The sequence below is a fragment of the Equus przewalskii genome, chromosome 9 (genome assembly GCF_037783145.1).
Source record: "Equus przewalskii isolate Varuska chromosome 9, EquPr2, whole genome shotgun sequence".
Lineage (NCBI taxonomy): Eukaryota > Metazoa > Chordata > Mammalia > Perissodactyla > Equidae > Equus > Equus przewalskii.
In genome coordinates this window covers 820,877-838,296 of record NC_091839.1, presented here as the reverse complement: position 1 = coordinate 838,296, position 17,420 = coordinate 820,877, and the positions used below count along the sequence as shown (strand labels likewise).

General features: G+C 50.5%; 1 long non-coding RNA gene across 1 annotated transcript; it reads right to left on the bottom strand.

Moving 5' to 3' along the window:
* Window positions 1–3,667: 3,667 nt before the first annotated feature.
* Window positions 3,668–8,658, bottom strand: LOC139085405 (uncharacterized). The gene is made up of 2 exons (XR_011543657.1): window positions 8,252–8,658; window positions 3,668–7,180 (listed from the first exon to the last, which is right to left on the bottom strand). It is a non-coding gene; the product is annotated as an uncharacterized lncRNA (long non-coding RNA).
* Window positions 8,659–17,420: the final 8,762 nt, after the last annotated feature.

Sequence of the window (17,420 nt, the reverse complement as noted above, 5' to 3'; positions counted from 1 at the left end):
CGATAGATTATCACGTGACTATTGAAAGAAGGAAGAAACCAGAAGGAACCAGACAGACTCCTTTTCTGCTCTCCCGCGTGGAACCCACCGTTTCCAGGAGCTCCATGTCTTCCTCTTTCTTGGCTATTTTTTGTTTTGCTGGAAGATGTATGAAAATAACTTCATACGCATACGTGTTCTTTCCCTTTCCCCTTCTTCCTTCCCTCCTTCCTTTTTTCTCCTTCTTTTCCTCACTTCATTTCCTCCCTTAATTCACATTTCACATTTTCATTCCCCTTGGTCGCAGAAAAATGCTCTAGTGTTTTCACTGTCTAACTACTCTATTTCTACTACGCATTCTTTCAAAATATATACTGGTTTTCTTTTGTTTTTTTAGTTTTCTAACATCCAAGATTACTCATGAGAAATGCTATTTCTTTTCCGTTCCCGTACTCCACAGGTGAAGATGCTGGTCCCTCTGGAAGCAGTTGGGTGCTCTCCTCGTCTCACGAGAACGTGTCCAGGCCTGGGGTCTTGGTGGCCTGCGGTAGACCCTTTCTGCCGGAAACTCAAGTCCTTCAGCTCCAGGACAGTCAGTTCTAGTATTTATTTGGTAAGTTCCTCTGATCCATTTTCTCTGTTCTCTTCTTCTGGGGCTTCTATTAGATGTTCGATCTTCTGGATTGTTTCTCTATTTCTTTTTTGGTCTTTTTTATCTTTGTTCTGGAAGATTATGTCAATTTTACTTTCGATTCCTTCTTGTTATTTGTATTTAATTTACCAACTTAAATTATTATTTTTGTTTTATGGTTATAAATAGTTTTTATTCTTATTGACTGTATCAGGAATCTTATCTTCTTTTCTTTTTAAGATTTCTGTTCCCTGAATTGTCTGTCTCCTTTGGGGTCTTGTTTTCTCTCTGCATAGTTTGGTCTCTCCCTCCATCTTACGCTCCTCAGATCCTCGGTGACCCTTGGGTGGCCTCTCATCTGCACCATGTCTGACCAGGGGCTCTGTGTGCTGTGGGAAGGATGCTGACGTCAGGCTCCAGACCACAGCTCATCTCCTCCTTCATTGGAATGAGGAGGGCTTTGCTCCGGGGTACCATTATCCACCCAAAATGCCTTCACGTTTCCACACAGTTTTTTCAATGTCTTTAGAGAAAGCCACTTGGGGTTTTGTCTGGAAGAATGCTGTCTTACTGAGCGTCCTCCTCAGGGGGCGACAGGTGGGAGTGGTGGCTACTGGTGTAGCGGCATGGACTTCCAATGAGTTCCCCTGCTTCCAGCCCCTTCTTACTGCCCTCAGTTGTACTCCAGGTGCCGAAGGAGAAACAGACGCCCACCTCCTCCGCTGTCCAGTGGCTTTTCTAGAAGGCTCTTCCCTCTGCCTATTTCATTAACTCATGCCACTCAACTTATTCCACAAAACTATTTGTTTTCTAGAAATTTGTTGATAATTGTGGTTGTGGTACTTCTCTTCTCTTTGCTGTTTATTCCTGTTTGAACAGATAACTTTTATTTTAACAGAGTTCCAAGAGTGACATAGTGAATGAACCTTCATATTCTGCCACCTAGAACTTAGAGCTGCTGAAGGATTGCAAGAACAATCCATCAGCAAAACTGGAAGATTGTAATTATTGGGATTCCAGGCATAAACAATGAATACAGGCTTTTACATTCCATATACATAAAAAACGTATTAAGAGATTTTTGAAACTGACTGTCTTTTCCCTTGTGATTGGCATGGTCACTATCATATCTTTCTCTTAAACGACAGGTATGCTCCTTTGATAAGATAATGAGATCTATGCAGCTGAGTCTATTTCTGCTTTTGCTTTGGTTGCCAGGAAGTGCTCGTTAAATTTAGCGTACGATTATAGAATTGATCTCAACTCTGATTCTACTTTTAAATATATTTTTTGTTTTATCTGTCAACGTAATCATATATATATACATTTATATTTTAATTAATCTCATCTTTTAAAAAATAAGTAGAATACAAATTGTGAACATATAAAATAACAAACTTAAATGCACACTTGATCCTCTGTGTAAGGGGATTTCAGTATAACTGGGGCCTGGGACACCTAAGCACAGTACACAGTCAGTCCAGGCGCAGCAAGTGCACTGGTGGGGTTGACTGCCCTGGAGACCATCGCCAAAGCACGGGGGGGCTTTCTGGTGTGTACCTTAGGGAAGACGGAACCAGGCACGACAAGGTCACCCCAGAGGAAATCTTCATGCTCTCGGGGAGTGAGCTGGAAAGCCTGCGGGAGAAGAGGGCTTCCTGTTTTCATCTGAAAGCTTAAGAGAACCTTTAAAAACTGATCTCAGATCAATTTTTGGTGCCCGTGTGGCTGCGGTTCGCTGCTGCCCTCGATGGAGGAGACTCGACTGTTGTAACCGACGTGCTCCTTTGTCCCCAGCCAAGGCCATCCTCCTCCAGGGGGATGTCACCTGCCTCTCCACTAGGATGTTAGAACTACAAGCACAGGGACCCTTTCTGCTTTGGTCTTTGCTCTGTGCGCAAGCCTGGCGGTCAGTTGGTCCTCAATAATCACTTGCTGAATGTGCGACTGTTGGCATGAGAGGTGAACCGCCAGAACCCATTTAGGATCGTTAGCACGCGGCAGGCACTCTGCTGGCCCTGCTGAGCCCCCCAACACAGCAGATGTTGGTGGGCGGGCTGGAGCTGCCCTCAGTCACATCCATTCTCAGTTCCTGAGAGTTCTGTTCTTCACCGTCTCTTCTCTTCACAGTGACACAGCTGAAGGGAGAAAATCCGCTCAGAGTGACACCCCGAGCTCAAAGCTGGAGACTCGCGCACCAGCCACGAGGCCGGAGATCACTTGCCCACACACTCTGCACCAGGAGGGCGGCTTTGTGACATCCCAACAGAAATTTGAAAAGGACCGATATGCCCCTAAAAGGAGATAAGGTCTCCTAATTCACACAACGGACTATTCTTGAAAGTAAAAAGGATGAGACGAATAATTATGCCAGAATAATAGGCAAAAATGGGGACTGTGATGGGCAAGCTGACACACCACCTCTCAGGGAAGATTCTAGCTGATTTTTAAAGGAGTTTCTGTCCTCAAAGTCTGAAAAGCCCGCCTGGATCAGAGAGGGCGTGAGCTCGGGTGTTAGGACACCTGAGTGGGCGGCTGCGGGGTCACAGCTGGGCTGAGCGCTCACGGGCTGAGGTCTCGCCTGTGAGCTGCGGCCCCTGGGGCAGACCTCTGACCCCTCTGAGCTGTGGTTTCCTGGTTTGAGAATCGGAGATAATCCAGTCTCCTCCACCCACCCGCTCGCACCATCAGGTGAGTGGGGGCACTCCAGAAACCCTCACTCTCAGAAATATAGGGTAGCAGTGACATTTTTTTTTATTAGGTTTCAGAGTTTGCTTTTGCTCAAAGTTAAAGAATTTCTCAACATTGAACTGAAAATTCTTTCCAGCAGAATTTCAATATCACTTATAGAAAAGGGAAAGGCATGGGCTCCTTTAAAACATCAAAGTCATCTTGAGAGGCGGCTTTACAACATCTCTTTTTTAATGTATTTTCTCCTCGTCTTTTTCTAACATATTAACAAGGATATGTGTATATTTTCAATATCTGTTTATAGATTCGAGATCATACTGTCTATAAAGTTTATTCGGCAACGGAGAAAAAGACAAGATACAGGCGTATAAAACAAGGTGTTTATTAACCGAAAACATTGTTCACGCGGGGAAGGACTACGATGGTAATCATTTTTTAATTTGAGCAATGATCTCTTTCATTCCTTTTTTGCTTGTATAATATTTTGAGGGAAAGGAGAAAGCTTTACTACCAAGATTTGCGCTACAGTTTCTACCATGCAAGAAAGTTTCTCGGGAAAAGGTTCAAACATTTTTAGGATGCCTGGTACGTACAAATCGTACTCCCAGCCGCAGCGAGTGCAGGTCCACCACACCCACCCACAGCGTTGGTTTTGTTTTAAGATTTTAAGTCGAAGTCTTTCCTGAAGAACAGATTTCCCCTTTGGACAGTTATTCATTCATGAGCCTGTACTGACCTTGGGCTGACGGTCTGGCCTGCCTGAGTCTGAGAAGTTTCCTGAAATGTGGGACTTTCAGAGTTAAAACTGGAACAGTCCTGGGAAAACCAGGCTGGCGAGTCACCCACCAGGCTGGTTGGTGGGGCGCACAAGGTCCCCGGTGCTTCCTCACGGGGCTGCTTGCTCCACGAGGCACAGCGTCTGCTGGATGCTTCCACCTCAGAGCTGGCCAGGAAAGGCCGCAGGCACCACCCAGGATCATGCAGGTGGCCTCTCAGAGGCTTCTCTCTCTGGGGAACAGCTGGCCTTTGCCACCAGCAGCTCCTCCCAGGCCTATCTGGCGCTCGGCAGTCTCACCGGCAAAAGAGAGAAAAAGCAGCCAGCTCCAGGCCTTTAAGTGGAGGTCAGTGTCATCCAGCGCTGTGCTTTCACCCACCGGCTCACAGCGCCAGAGGACTGTCACGGGTGAGAAGGGGACTCCAAATGCACTTGGGCGCATAGAAGGGAACCAGCTGGAAAAAGGAGCTCTTCCTCCACGCGCTCCTCCTGCTCTCCTCCAGCCGCTCCGCTCCGTGGGCTGAGGGATGAGCTATCTTTAGCGGCTCCCCAAGGGCAGGAAAGAGCCGGGAGCCTCAAAGTTTACTTTTTGAATTATTCATGTGCTATGAATAGCAGCAGTGACGACAACAGGAAGCGGTAATCACACCACCAGGACCCGGGACAGCCGAGAGAGGGCAGCAGAGACAGCGCGAGTCCGGCCTGCCAGCAGGTGCTCAGTCACGCCTCGGCCACTCTCCTCCCTGGACCCGGCCAAGGCCAGGACACACCAGGCCCCACCTGGGGAGAGTCCCCTTGACCAACTCAAGCTCGGTAGCTTCCTGGAAACCTTCCTTCACTGCTGGTAAGGCATGTGGTTAAGCAGGGTCAGAAACAGCTCCTTCCAATCCGAGATTCCCCCACTGAAGAGGCCGGTTGACCTTGGGCAAAGGTCTTAACTTACCGAACCCTCCCTCATATTCTAGATGGCTGCACAGAAAGAAGACGAGGATATGGGCATGAGCTGCCGTGAGGCTTAAAGGAGAGAAAGGGCTGAGCATGAGGCCCGTGTACAGCCAGCGCCCGACAAATGGCAGCCAGGCACACCTTGCAGCGCGCCCACTGTTGGAGCACATTCTGTGCTGGTTTGCGCTTTTAGTTCAGCCGCTAAAGTGGCTGTCCTGGCTTCGACTGGAATTGCTCCGCTGGTTTTGAGTGGGCAAGTCCAGTCTTCCCCAGGGAGGAGGCACCTTACTCAATCCTCTTTTCTTTCTTCACTGGGGTGGGAGGTGGGGTCCCAGAAGGGACTTCTGAGCACACGAGGGTTTTGTGTTGACTGCTGAGAGGTGGGCTACTGTCGTCTCACCAACTAATGCTTCTGTCCTCTGTTCTAATCTGTCCTGAAAGGCAGGGCATCCGAATCAGCCCCCTGGGGGAACTTGCTAACCTCCTTTAGCCTGGCTGGGCATGGCTATCGCCCGCTCCTGGAGGAGGGCTCCGCCAGCTGCAGTGCCCTGCACTCGGCGCGTCCTATGAGGGGTTGCGATTGGTGGTGAGATTCTAGTCTCCTCCGCATCTGTAAAAGGACGGTGTGTGATGACACTGTCTTCCCAGGGTTGCAGCAGGAATAAACGTGGCATCTCACAAGTAGACCCCAACACGGTGTCTGGCGTTCCGGATGGGCCAGATGGATGCTAATTACTGTGATTCTCCTACCTACCCAGGACTGTTCTGTTTAATGTCTGCTTTCTCCTGAGTTTTCCTGATTAGAACTTTTGAAGGCAGGTGATGAAATACTTTGAAGAGGAGCATTTTGACAACTTCCTAGAGAAGCTTTGAGCAAAGGGGCTTAAAAATTCAAGCCCCACCCCCAATACTCAGGCACCAGAGGCTGGAAGCTGGGGAAAGGTGAGAGAAATCTTGAAAAACTTGCTCAGGATTCGAACTTGAGTCTCAGGCTCTGCCAAAGGGCAGACGAGCCTAGAGGAGAAGTTACTGGAAGGCGTCAGCCCTCGAAGGGAAGTTTCTAACGAGGCTCTCATCTTGGGTTGAGTCCCCAGAAGCAGACCTGAATGTGAGGCAAGGGATAAATGTGATTTCTTTGGAAATGATCCGAGGAGAAACCGGTGAGGGCGTGGGAAGGCGGGGCCGGGAGGGAAAGGCACACAAGGGCGGGGTATCAAGAGAAGGCCCTGGCAGACTGGGCTGCATTCCAAACGGGCGTTCCGGATATACACCCGCGAGGTGTCCAGATCACATGCAAAGGAGCATTGCCAGTGCCCCATCCGCGGTTAGTGCGAGGCCGCTCCTGGGGAGGGTCAATCCCGAGGTGTTGCCAGCTCTCAGGACAGACAGACAAAGTCAATCTCGGCAGTGGACAGAGCCCCGGAGGCAGGCTGTGGAGTTGGTGTGCACCCGGATGTGACAGGGCCCGGGAAGCAGGACGGGAACACCAACAGGCGGCCTCTCTCCAATGCAAGGTAGACCCCTCACGGAGCCACTCTTCTCAACAGAATGGATGCCATCTGCTTGACTCCTTCTCTTCCTCCTTCCCTCCAACTTGTCTCTACACAAGCGTTTTGACTTCTTTTCCTTCTTCATTTCCTTGGACATTTATTGGGGATTTTCCAGATACAAGGCGTGGTGTCAGACACTGTGGGAACAAGTACAGAATGAGGTAGACAGGACCCAGCAAGATCACTGAACTTGAGACATCTGGGCTTCCTTCCCATCTAGAATCCTCAGCAGACTCGCCACGTGGATTGCGTAGTGATGTGCCTCTAAGCCTCATTTTGGAGGCAGACGAATAACACTTATTTACACATGCTTTCCAAGACTGTTGTGGGACACTGAGTTGAGGGCACCCTGCCAAGCGCGTGGTGTTCAGCACTGCACCCTCCACACGCCTTTTCTCTCTCTCCATTTCCTCGGGATGGCCGTCCTGGGTGTGGGCCTTCCCTCTTGATGCAGTGATCTCTCCCCTGAGTAGGAGCGGGCCTGTGCCACCTCCCCGGGAGTCAGGGAGGTCGACTGGGGCACAGGTGAGACTGCCTTCCCACTGCTCCCAGCAAGGCGCAGTGTGTTCCTCTCTTCCATCACCACCTTGGATTTTTCTTGGGAAATGACTGAGAAACAAGAGATAATAAAGAACTCAGAATTCGGCTTCACCAGTCTCTCGTTGACTTCCTCCTTCCTCCCACCTGCTCCTACGCCTCCTCTCCTCCTCAGGACTCTTGCTTTTCCATCAGGAAAACTCCCTGTCTGCAGAGTGGCTGTGACATGCCCTGGGGAACCCCAGCCCTATCAATAAAGCCTTTTCAGCAGGTTTAGTAATGGGGCTGATCTGGGCAGGCTTCTCCCAGTGAGCAACTCTGACCTATATTCACTCCCTTTGAATTGTCATCATCTTGGCACAGTCCCTGGCACACAGTGGATGTTTAATAAAAAATACTTACCCAATGAAACAATGGGTAAATTCCTCTTGTGAACACATGCATACAGGATACGTGGGAAAGAGGCCACGTAGGGCAGAGGTATCGCCCAGGTCCCATGATGCTCGTTACAGGTGCCAGTTTCAGCAGAGAAATGAACCAGGAATACGATTTAACTTTATGCATAACCTGATTGATTGGTTGTGGCTGCCTAGGGTAGCGCCTTGAGAAGGAGGAGAGGGAGCCTGCTTCCAAGCCTGGGATGGATTAATGATGCCTGCATTGAGGGAGAGTGGAGGGAGTAGCTGCGCTTGTGCCATCTGTCCTCAACCCGAGGCCCTTCTCATCTGACAATCATTTCTGGCCTCCTGAGAGTAGGGCCCAGAAGGCCTGGGGAGCAAGGAGCCTAGCTCTGTAGGAAGTGTCCAGCATTGCCATGCTGACTGTCTGCAGTTGAGAAAGGATGGGGAAGAGGCCAGCCCAGTGACCTAGTGGTGAAGTTTGGGGCACTCTGCTTTGGCGGCCTGGGTTCAGTTCCCAGTAAAGGACCTACACCACTCATCAGCAGTCATGCTGTGGCGGTGACACACATTCAAAATAGAGGAAGACTGGCACAGATGTTAGCTCAGGGCAAATCTTCCTCAGCGGAAAAAAAAAAAAAAAGGGTGGGGACAACATTTCAGCCAACACACTCATTGTCACATAAAAGGCCTTGGCAGTCTCTAAGGCTGTGCGAACATAAACTGTTTTTTCCAAGCATCCTACCTCGGACTTCCAGATCTACATGCGTCAGAGCTCTGACTCAGCCGGTGTCCAGACTCTGGAGACCGGAACTTCTCTTTGGACAGAGGCAGCCAGCATGTCTCAGGACCCAGGGAAGGGCTTTGAACCCCTGTGGAAGTAAAGGCCTGACTGAAGAGTCCTGGTGGGGTGTTTCAGTTTCGGTCTGGGTGAGCGAGGGTTCCACCTGGAGACAGAGTGGGTTCCTCTTCCCCAAGGCCAGGAGGGGACTGTCACCCTGCCATCCACCCCTGCGCGGCCCAGCAGGGAGGGCGCCTCTGCGGACGGGCCTGGCTCACCCCGCCAGCCTCCGGTGGGCGCCCGCAAGATGTTTTCTTTCCCCGAGGTTAGTAAAGGCACACGCGAGGCGGAGAGTTGCAGCCGTGGCGCTCGGCTGCTCCGCGCAGCGGGAGGAAGGGCCTGGGGTGCGTCACAGAGCGCGCCGGAGCCCAGGAGGGCGCCTCTGTCCCTGTCAGCCAACGGGGCGTCTGCCCCCGGACCCCCGAGTGCGCCCCGGGGTGGCCAGCGAGGCTTCCGAGGGGTCGGATTCTACTTTTCCAAACTGTGTGTCCACCACGAGGCGAGGATAGGCGCAGTGGAGCCCAGCCAAGCTGTGGCTACTGGTGCCCTGCTGTGCCTCCATGAAGGCGGACCTAAGACAGACCATCCCTGCGCCAGCAGAAGCAGCCTCAACCGATGGGGGGCAGGGGCTGGGGGAACTCCCGTGGCACCTGGCTGTGACCCCCTGCGCGTGTCCTGCTCTGCCCCTCCAGGTTCTCCACCGGGTTGAACCCTGGAGCCCATGGCGCGACCCTAGCTGGTAACCATCTTTTCTTGCCTTTGTCTCCTCCCCTTTCTCATTTCTCACCACCTCCTTCTCCCCCCCGCCCCCTCAAGGATATCCGCCTGAATCACCTTCTAAATAGACCATTTGCACTCTTTCCTGATTTCATTGGCTGCTCCTGGGGAAGCTCAGTGTCAGGCACCTGCTTGGAGACAGCAACTCCCGAGTTTGCCTTCAGGCTCACCTGTGCAGATCAAAATCCATCACGCTCCTAAACCGAATGCAGAGACCTTCCAGGCAACAGGACCCATCTTCCCTGGAAGGCTGGTGTGCTTTTGAATAACATGTCCCCTCGTCATAGACACGGTATTTCTCATTATTCCTTCTCTCAGGAACTTGCCGCTCCGTCTACCAATACCTGTGGAGTGAAAAGCTATAAAGCTTGACTTGTTCCTACCATAAAGAGGATCCCATCTACAAGGGAAGGAAGGGCCAGGAAGGAAGGGGCGAGAGCCCCAGGGAGGAGTAGAGTCAGGACCACAGACACTGAGGTGGGTCACCCAGGCTGAAGGAGAGGAGGCTCAAGGAGGCACCTCAGAGATGGTGGCAGAGATGGATGGTCGCCGTAATAATGTACACCTGAAATTCACACAACGTTGTAAGCAAAAATGACCTCAATAAAATATTTTTTTTTTTTTTAAAAAAGAGTGGTACTCTTGAGGGAGGGGGCACCTTGAGGCAACAGGAGAGGCCAGGGAAGCATTGGCAGAGGGTGGTGCCTACACCTGGCGGGACAGGAGGTCACTTCGGGCAGCACACTTGTTTTAGCCCAAGTTCCCTGACAAACAGAAGATGAGGCAGAAGCTTCTTCGCTGACGCTTTCTCGGGAGTGCAGCCCCAGGGAGGCAGGAGTGAAGCCGGTGGAGGCAGAGCTATGTCCGCCTCATTTGTGGTTAGTGGGAGCATTACAGAACCCAACAGGGCTGTGCCACAAGCTGATTGCACAGCCTTGAAGAATGTCTTTAGGGGGGACACAGGGAACTGCTGTGTCTCCGCCTCAGCCTGCGGGAGGGGGTCACGGAGGGAGGGGAAGGAGTTAGTCATAGGTTCCTGAGTCCCACCTGTGCAGATTTTACTCCCCTGGGACGTTAACCCTCCCAACCCCCCACTTCCCTCTGGCAGCCCACCTCCTCTGTGGGACTGCTGAGTGCCTTTCTTGGCATCTGGTGCTTCAGCAGCAACCGGGAAGCCCAGGGCGGGAGTCAGAGGTACCTGGAGCAGGTGGGGCTGAGATGCTCTTAGGGTGTGCTTGTGAGCAACCAAGGGCCGGGAACGGCCATCCTGGAAGGCCCCTTGGCCTACGGTGATGGCTGCAACCAGGGAGCAGAACCAGCTGTGGCTAGAGCCATGTCCGCCAACGCACAGATCGGGGGCAGTGCAGAGACAGAATGTTTCAATAGCCATGTGTTTGTTTTCACGTATTCTAGATAAGTAGGCAACCAGCACATCACACCCATGATAACTCAACCTCTGTTTCTGAAGTTTTAAGTAAGTAAACATATGGCTGGCATGTATTTATGGCACTTATGGTGAAGGGGGCACACGAATGTGAAGCAGTGGGACAGACAAGGCTGCGACTGAGCTGCCCACTTTGTGTCTGTCTTAAGCCACGGGTGCTCAAAAGAGAGATGTGAGACAGGAGGCTGATAAATTACGTGGCCCAGGTCCCGGAAGGCTGGCAGTGAATGACATCGGAGGGCAGGTGTGTTTTGATGATATCCAAACGTTTCTGCCAAGAGGGGGAACACAGCCATAATTTGTTACTTTGTCAACTACAGCACGTAGGTCCTCACTAGGGGCTTTGCCCCGGCATAAGAGAGCGCACCCCAAAACAGAACATAGCCTGAAAACATTTCCCTAATTCCAGCTTTCTTTTCTTCAAAAAATTAGACGGGTAAAAGTAGTAAGAGAGGTGTTGTTATAAGCAAAAACTTGAATCTTTCTAAAACAATAATTTTTAAAAAAACAAGTTGCCAAGTTTCATGAGAATGTGAAACAAACTATGACTCTCATGCACTGTTGGTGGGCGAGGACCCACATCCACATTGGTAGAACCACCTAGGAAAGCCACCTGTCAGTACCTTCTGAAGCCAAGCGTACGCTGACGTTGTGACCCAGCCATTGCGTTCTTAGACAAATGCCCGCCGGAAATGCAGACCGACGGACCCCAGCAGCGCATGCGAACTTTCATAAGCAGCACAGTTTATAATGGCAAAATCTGGAAACTACCCAAATGCCCACCAACCGTAGAATGGATAGATAAATTGCAGCATATTCATACTGGACAAAATGCAGATGAGTGATCTATAATTGTACACCCAAATCTGGATGAATCTCACCGACGTTATGTTGAGGGGCAGAAGTCGGATGCCAGCGCACTTAACCATTCCACTCCCGTGAACATGGAGAGCAGCCGACTAACGGATGGTGCTGAGTCAGGGCAGCTGTCATCCTCGGGAGCAGTGACTAGAACGCTTCCTGGGAGCTGATCGTATTCTGTTCTTAGTCTGAATTCTGGCTATCCAGATGTGTTCAGTATGGGAAAACTCACCAAGCTATATCTTAGTGACTTGTGCATTTGTATATATGTTGTACTTCAGCAGAAGTCCAAAAAAGGGGAAGCAAGTAAATAATTTGTAAATGGCTATACTTTGGTACTATTTTTAGCACCAAATTATGTCAACACATCTCGCACTGATTGCACCTCTCGCTGAGTAAAGCTGATGCTGGGGAGGCGGAGGAGGCAAGACTGAGGCAGGAAGCACGGGCGCGGCTCTTCTGGAGGTCAGGCAAGAGGAGGAGAGAGGGCGAAGAGGCGGCCGTGTGCTTGCCGTCAGCTGTGATGTCCGGATTCCCTGTGATCCCACTGGAGCGCCACGAGGTCACGCGTGAGGTGTCGGCGAGGAGCAAGGACTCACGTCTGCTTCCAGACATTGCTCTTCTTCAGATTAGTCTGTTGAAGGTTCCACACATGTGCTGTTCATGGAGACAGCACAGAATCAACACAGTCGTCTCAAGGAAGGAAAAAAGAGGAGGCCAAAAATTTAATCACTGCTTTTCTTCTCGGTAATTCTGAAGCAATTGTGTATGCTCTCATTTCTTGTGCCGAACATCATGGAATGTGTTACTGTGCCCGCTGGTTAACAAAACAGCCATGTGGAAGAGCAGTGACATTCTTGGTGATGGCAAAAAGAGATACGCTGGCTGGGACAGCCAAGAGGAGCACGTGTACAGAACACAGCTCAGCAGCTTCTGGGTTGCTCCATGCCAGCCGGGGCCCAGACTAGACGAGCAAGCCTGTGGTCACTTGCTCTTTCCGAAACACACGGTGGGCAGCCCCCAGTGCCTTGAGAAACACAGGGCTGCCGTATCATTCAGCCGGAAAAGCAGCCGCTCATGGGTGTGAGTCACGGCTTTGCCCTGGTCTGAGCGACCTTGACCCAGTCCTTTAAGTTCTCTGAAGTTCATCTTCTCATCTGTGAACTTGATGCCCACCTAACAAGGCTGTCAGGAGGGCTGCATAGATCGGGGTGGCCAAACACTTCCTGTAAAGGACAAAATAGTAAATATTTTAGGTTTTGCTGGCCACATAGACTTTGTCTCAGTTACTCAACTCTGCCATAGTAACGTGAAAGCGGCCACAGACAAGTGAATGAATGGGCATGGCTGTGTTCCGATGAAACTTTATTTACAAAAGCAGGCAGCAGGCCAGATTTGGTCCATAAGCTATGGTTTACCAATCCCTGGCAGAGACCAGAGTTAATTCACATGAAGTGGAAAGCTTGGCACGTCATATCTGCTCAATAAGCAGCGGTTCCTTCTTCTCCCTTCCTGCTGCATTCCTATCAGGGCTACACGAGCCAGGCTGGACAAGCTCAATGTGTGACTGAGCTTGCTCTCAGCCTAGGCTGGGTTCTTCTGCCCTTTTCTGTCTGGGCAGGTCACCATGCTCCATTTGTCCAAGTGACTCCCCGTCTGTGCACTGAGGATATCTGCTGATAAAATGGAGCCTCAGAAAGTTGGTCGGTGAGGGAGAGGGTGGTTGGGCAAGAGGAGATCAGGAAACGCCTCACTTCCATCCCAAGGCAGAACAGTGCCCTCACTGACGACCTGCGTGCCCAGCTGTGTGCCACGGCCACAGAACTTGACTTCTCTGTACCTGGCTCTTCGTCCGTAAAGCAGGGGGGAGTATACACCCCAGCCAGAATTAAATAGGTTAATATCTGCAAAGTACTTGTAACAGTGCCTGCCTGGAACACGGTAGGGCCCCAGTAAGTGCAAGTTTTATTAATATTAAAGCAGCAGAGGCCTAGTGTCTCCATCCCAAGCCTCCGGAGCTCAGAGTTCTAGACCTCTGGTTGTGGGTCCTGGATGAATGCCCCCGGGAGCTGGGGGTGGGGGAGGAAAAGCCATTTCCAAAACTCTACTTTCCCTCTTGTCCTGCCCTGTCGGTGTGGACAGAGCAAAAGTCAGAGAAACTCAGTGACGGAAAACACATTCGCGGCGGGAGACCCGTGTCAGTGACAGCTCTGGCCTGAGTTGGTGGAATGGACTCTGTGATTGAAGTCTCCCTACCTGCATTGTTTGATTGGTTGACCGCATTGAATCCTGACGCTCCGCTCTGTGGCCGTGTGGGATGCGGCAGCCCCCAGGTGAGCATGCCATGAGCGTGTGTGTGTGTGTGTGTGTGTGTTGGGACCCAGATGAGCAAGCACAGGGACAGATTCCTGATCAATTTGTCCAGGAATGAAAACTGGCTTTAAAATATCAATTTTCCCCTCCCAGCCCCAGGTCATTTCAGCCAAGAGGCCTGGGAGGGGGTACTCAGGGCCCGAGGCTAGCCCCTGATGACACACTTCCTCCTACACAGGCCACGTTTCATTAATTAGACGATTGGGTACATGCAAAATTCATTTGACAGAAACGTGTTATCTTTACCCAGAAAAGGCACTTTGCCCTTCAGGCAGTGAGCAGTCAACCTGCCACTCTTTGCCCAACGTGGCCAAGTTTCCTAAAAGTTCCGAGCACGCAGGCCGGTGGGAAGGCAGAGACCGGGGCAGGAGCACACCAAGAACACACAGAGGTCTCGAGAGGCAAGCCAGGCCAGGGCGGCAGAGGACTGGCTGGTGGGAAAACAGGACCCAGAGCAAGGCGGAGCCAAGACCAGGTCGGCCAACTCTCCGTGTGGCCGTCTGAAAGGGACACGACCTCTTTGAGTCTCAGCTCCTTACCCCGACAAATGGAGAGAATGACGCCTGTCCCATCCTACCATTGTGAGGGTTCAAGAGATGGAAAGCCCGCGACGAGCAACAGTCACACGACCAGCATTCCTCTAGGGGAAAGACCACGCTTGTTTGGGGAAAAAATAAATTCTGTGGTAAGCCGCTGGACGGCCCAGGATGCAAGGGCAGTGGGTTCGCTTGGGAGCTGATTCCAGGGAGCTCAGGATCATGTCACGGTGTCACGGAGAAACCCACAGCAGAGTCTAAGCATCAGGAGTAACATGAAGAGGAAGAAACTGCACATTCTGAAGCTTCTAACAAAAGGAGAACAGTCAAATACAGTGAGAAAAATTATATCATCTTCAAATATGGTTCTATAAATAATACCTGATGATGTGAAAAACAAATAATATAGTAAGCAAATTAATAATAGCTATATGAATATATGCATAGCAAATGATTAAAGGAAGAACAGCAAACTATTCAGAGAGCTAGCCTCTGAGGGTCGGAGGTATGGGTGAATTTAATGTGATTTTATAAAACAATCTGTATTTCCAAATGCTCTATGCAAGGTATGCAAAACTCACTACTGTATTACATTAAAATCTGGAAGAAAAATAAACACACAGTGTGACAACAGCAATAAATAAAGACCATCAAGCTCAATCGTTGGTGCCATTCTCCTCACCTGAAAGAACACGAACACCTGTGGTTCTTGGATTGAAAGTTCTGTTTCTTGAATTGAGAGTTTTGAAAGGTGGCCAGCAGGGGGGACCTTGGGCTTACTGTTCAAGTTTAGCATCCGTCCCCAAATGTTTCACACTGAAGTTTTCTACAGGCTAGTGTGTGACATTCTTTGCGCAGCATCCTCATAGATGCAGTACTTGTCATCCTACTCATCAGAAGGATGCTTCAGCTGAATCTCCACTCTCAAAACTACCAGTCACTAGCCAGGGACAAACACGGGGGTCTTGGCTGGAGATCGAGGCCCCGGGTGGGCTTTGTGAGTCTAGGCATCTTTTGGTGTTGTGTGCAGAAGTTTGAGTTTGGGCTTAAGTGTGTGTGTCTGGCAGTAGACTACAGGCTTTTAATCACAGCTCCAAGTGACTCCAAAAGTTTGAGAACTGCAGTTAAGTGAAGCGATTCAAGGCTTTGCAGCTATAAAATAACTAAAACACATCCAAGACCATCTCCAAACAGGGCTTCCATTTGTAAACTCATCCACTCCCAACTTGAGAAGGAGTTAGCAGCAGTGTCCACGTCAGCAAACAAGTCTTAATACGCACAGACAAAGTAAAATTAAGAAACTTATCCTACTCATTTCTCCACTAGCTGGATTTTGGATGGCTTGTTCCTCATGCAAATTAGATATGTGAAAAGAGACCATGAGGAAGGCGCTATCATCGAAACCCAGGCCTGGGCAACTGGATCTGTGCCCACAGAGTTACCCAGCCTCGCCAGCAGGATGGGCTTCCATGACGACAAAGCCCCCACTCCAGGAGCTCATCAGGAGGCCACACTTACAGATATTCCATCACTCACGCACCAGGGCTGCCACATTCCCACGATAGCATCATGATTCATCCAGTTCCGCATGCCTCCAGAGCAGGCTGTTTATCTGAGCCCGGCCAGGTGGCACGGGGATGATGACTAGACAAGGGGCTCCATTGTTCAATAATAATTCACACCAGCCTGGGAAAATATTTTCTAACTTGTAAAATAATGTTGTGCATGAACAGAGGCACACATGTACTAGAAGATGAAAAGAAAGAAAAAGAAAAAGAAAACAGAAGGTGGTCCACATAGCGGATAAATTTAATCAAACGTAAATGCATCCTGACACTAAAGTTCCCTTAGCCATTTCTGAAACTCTGAAGGAACTTTCTGCACATACAGTAACCAGGCCTCCTTTGTCTTAGATTAACCCAGAAGCAGATCTTGTGATAAAGATTTGGGTGCTAGTACTAACTCCGGGAAGTACCAACAGAGAAGGAGAAAATTGAGAAGACAGGAGGGGAAGGAAGCCGATCCAGGGTGTGCGAAAGAGCAGACCACCTTACGGGAGACTGGGGTTCGGTCCTGTGGGGTTCTCTTTGCAGATGCTGTGGAACACCCCTCAGAGCTGTTCTACGTGAGGGATGGCGAAGCCGGAGTGTTTATTCACTACATCCCGTTTGTCACTGGTGGAGGGCTGCTCCACGGGACATTTGCCGCCTGGCCTTGTGGGCTGCCCCATGTGCAGGATTAAGCATACCTCTGCTGCAAGAGTCGCTGGTATCTGCAGTAAGAAGCCTTTGGTATATACAGAAATAGTCATCGTCAGGGGATAAGGGCAGGGCTCTGATGCGCCGGCCACACCCCTCTCAAAACTATTTAGATTATCTCTGGCATGCAGAGCAAAAACCCCTCTGGCCTATGGAACACTGGAAATGGTTATGCCTGTCCATCCCTTGGTTCTTTAATCAAGCAACACGCGTCCTTTGAGCACCTTCAGTGTACCCATTCCTCTATTTTGTCCCACAGGAGAGACAAAGGAAAGAGAAGCTGTGATCTCGGGCTTCAAGCAGCTCATCATGCAGTTAGAGAGGCAACATCCGCAAACCTGAAACCATCAGTACTGCGGACATTGGGCTGCAGAGCGGGCCGGGAGCACTGCACACAGCCTCTTTCCAAACACAGGGAACTGGGACTCTCTCAATGGCTAGTCACGGCGCAAGGGCGCTTCCTCAGCCACCACGCCCTTCCCGCACCATGCTGGGGCTGGAAAAGCAAAGGATGCCAGACTTTCTCTGGAGTCAGATGGCTATCCAGTCCATGAAAGGAAAACAGCCATCAGTCACGAGGTGATCGGAATGTGTCTTAGGCTGGGCTTTCCCGGGAGCAGCCCCTGAAACAAGCATTTAGTGGAAGTGGTTTGCTTGGGAGGTGAACCCTGAAAGCACTGGTAGGGGAGGGAAGTGTTCAAGACAAGGGAAGAGGCTGACTTGGAATGAGTTAATGAGCAGGCTACTGCTGAGGACAAGCGGGGCTCACTCCACTGGGAATTCTGGGAGAGATATAGAAACCACTTGGGGTCATTGCTTCTGAG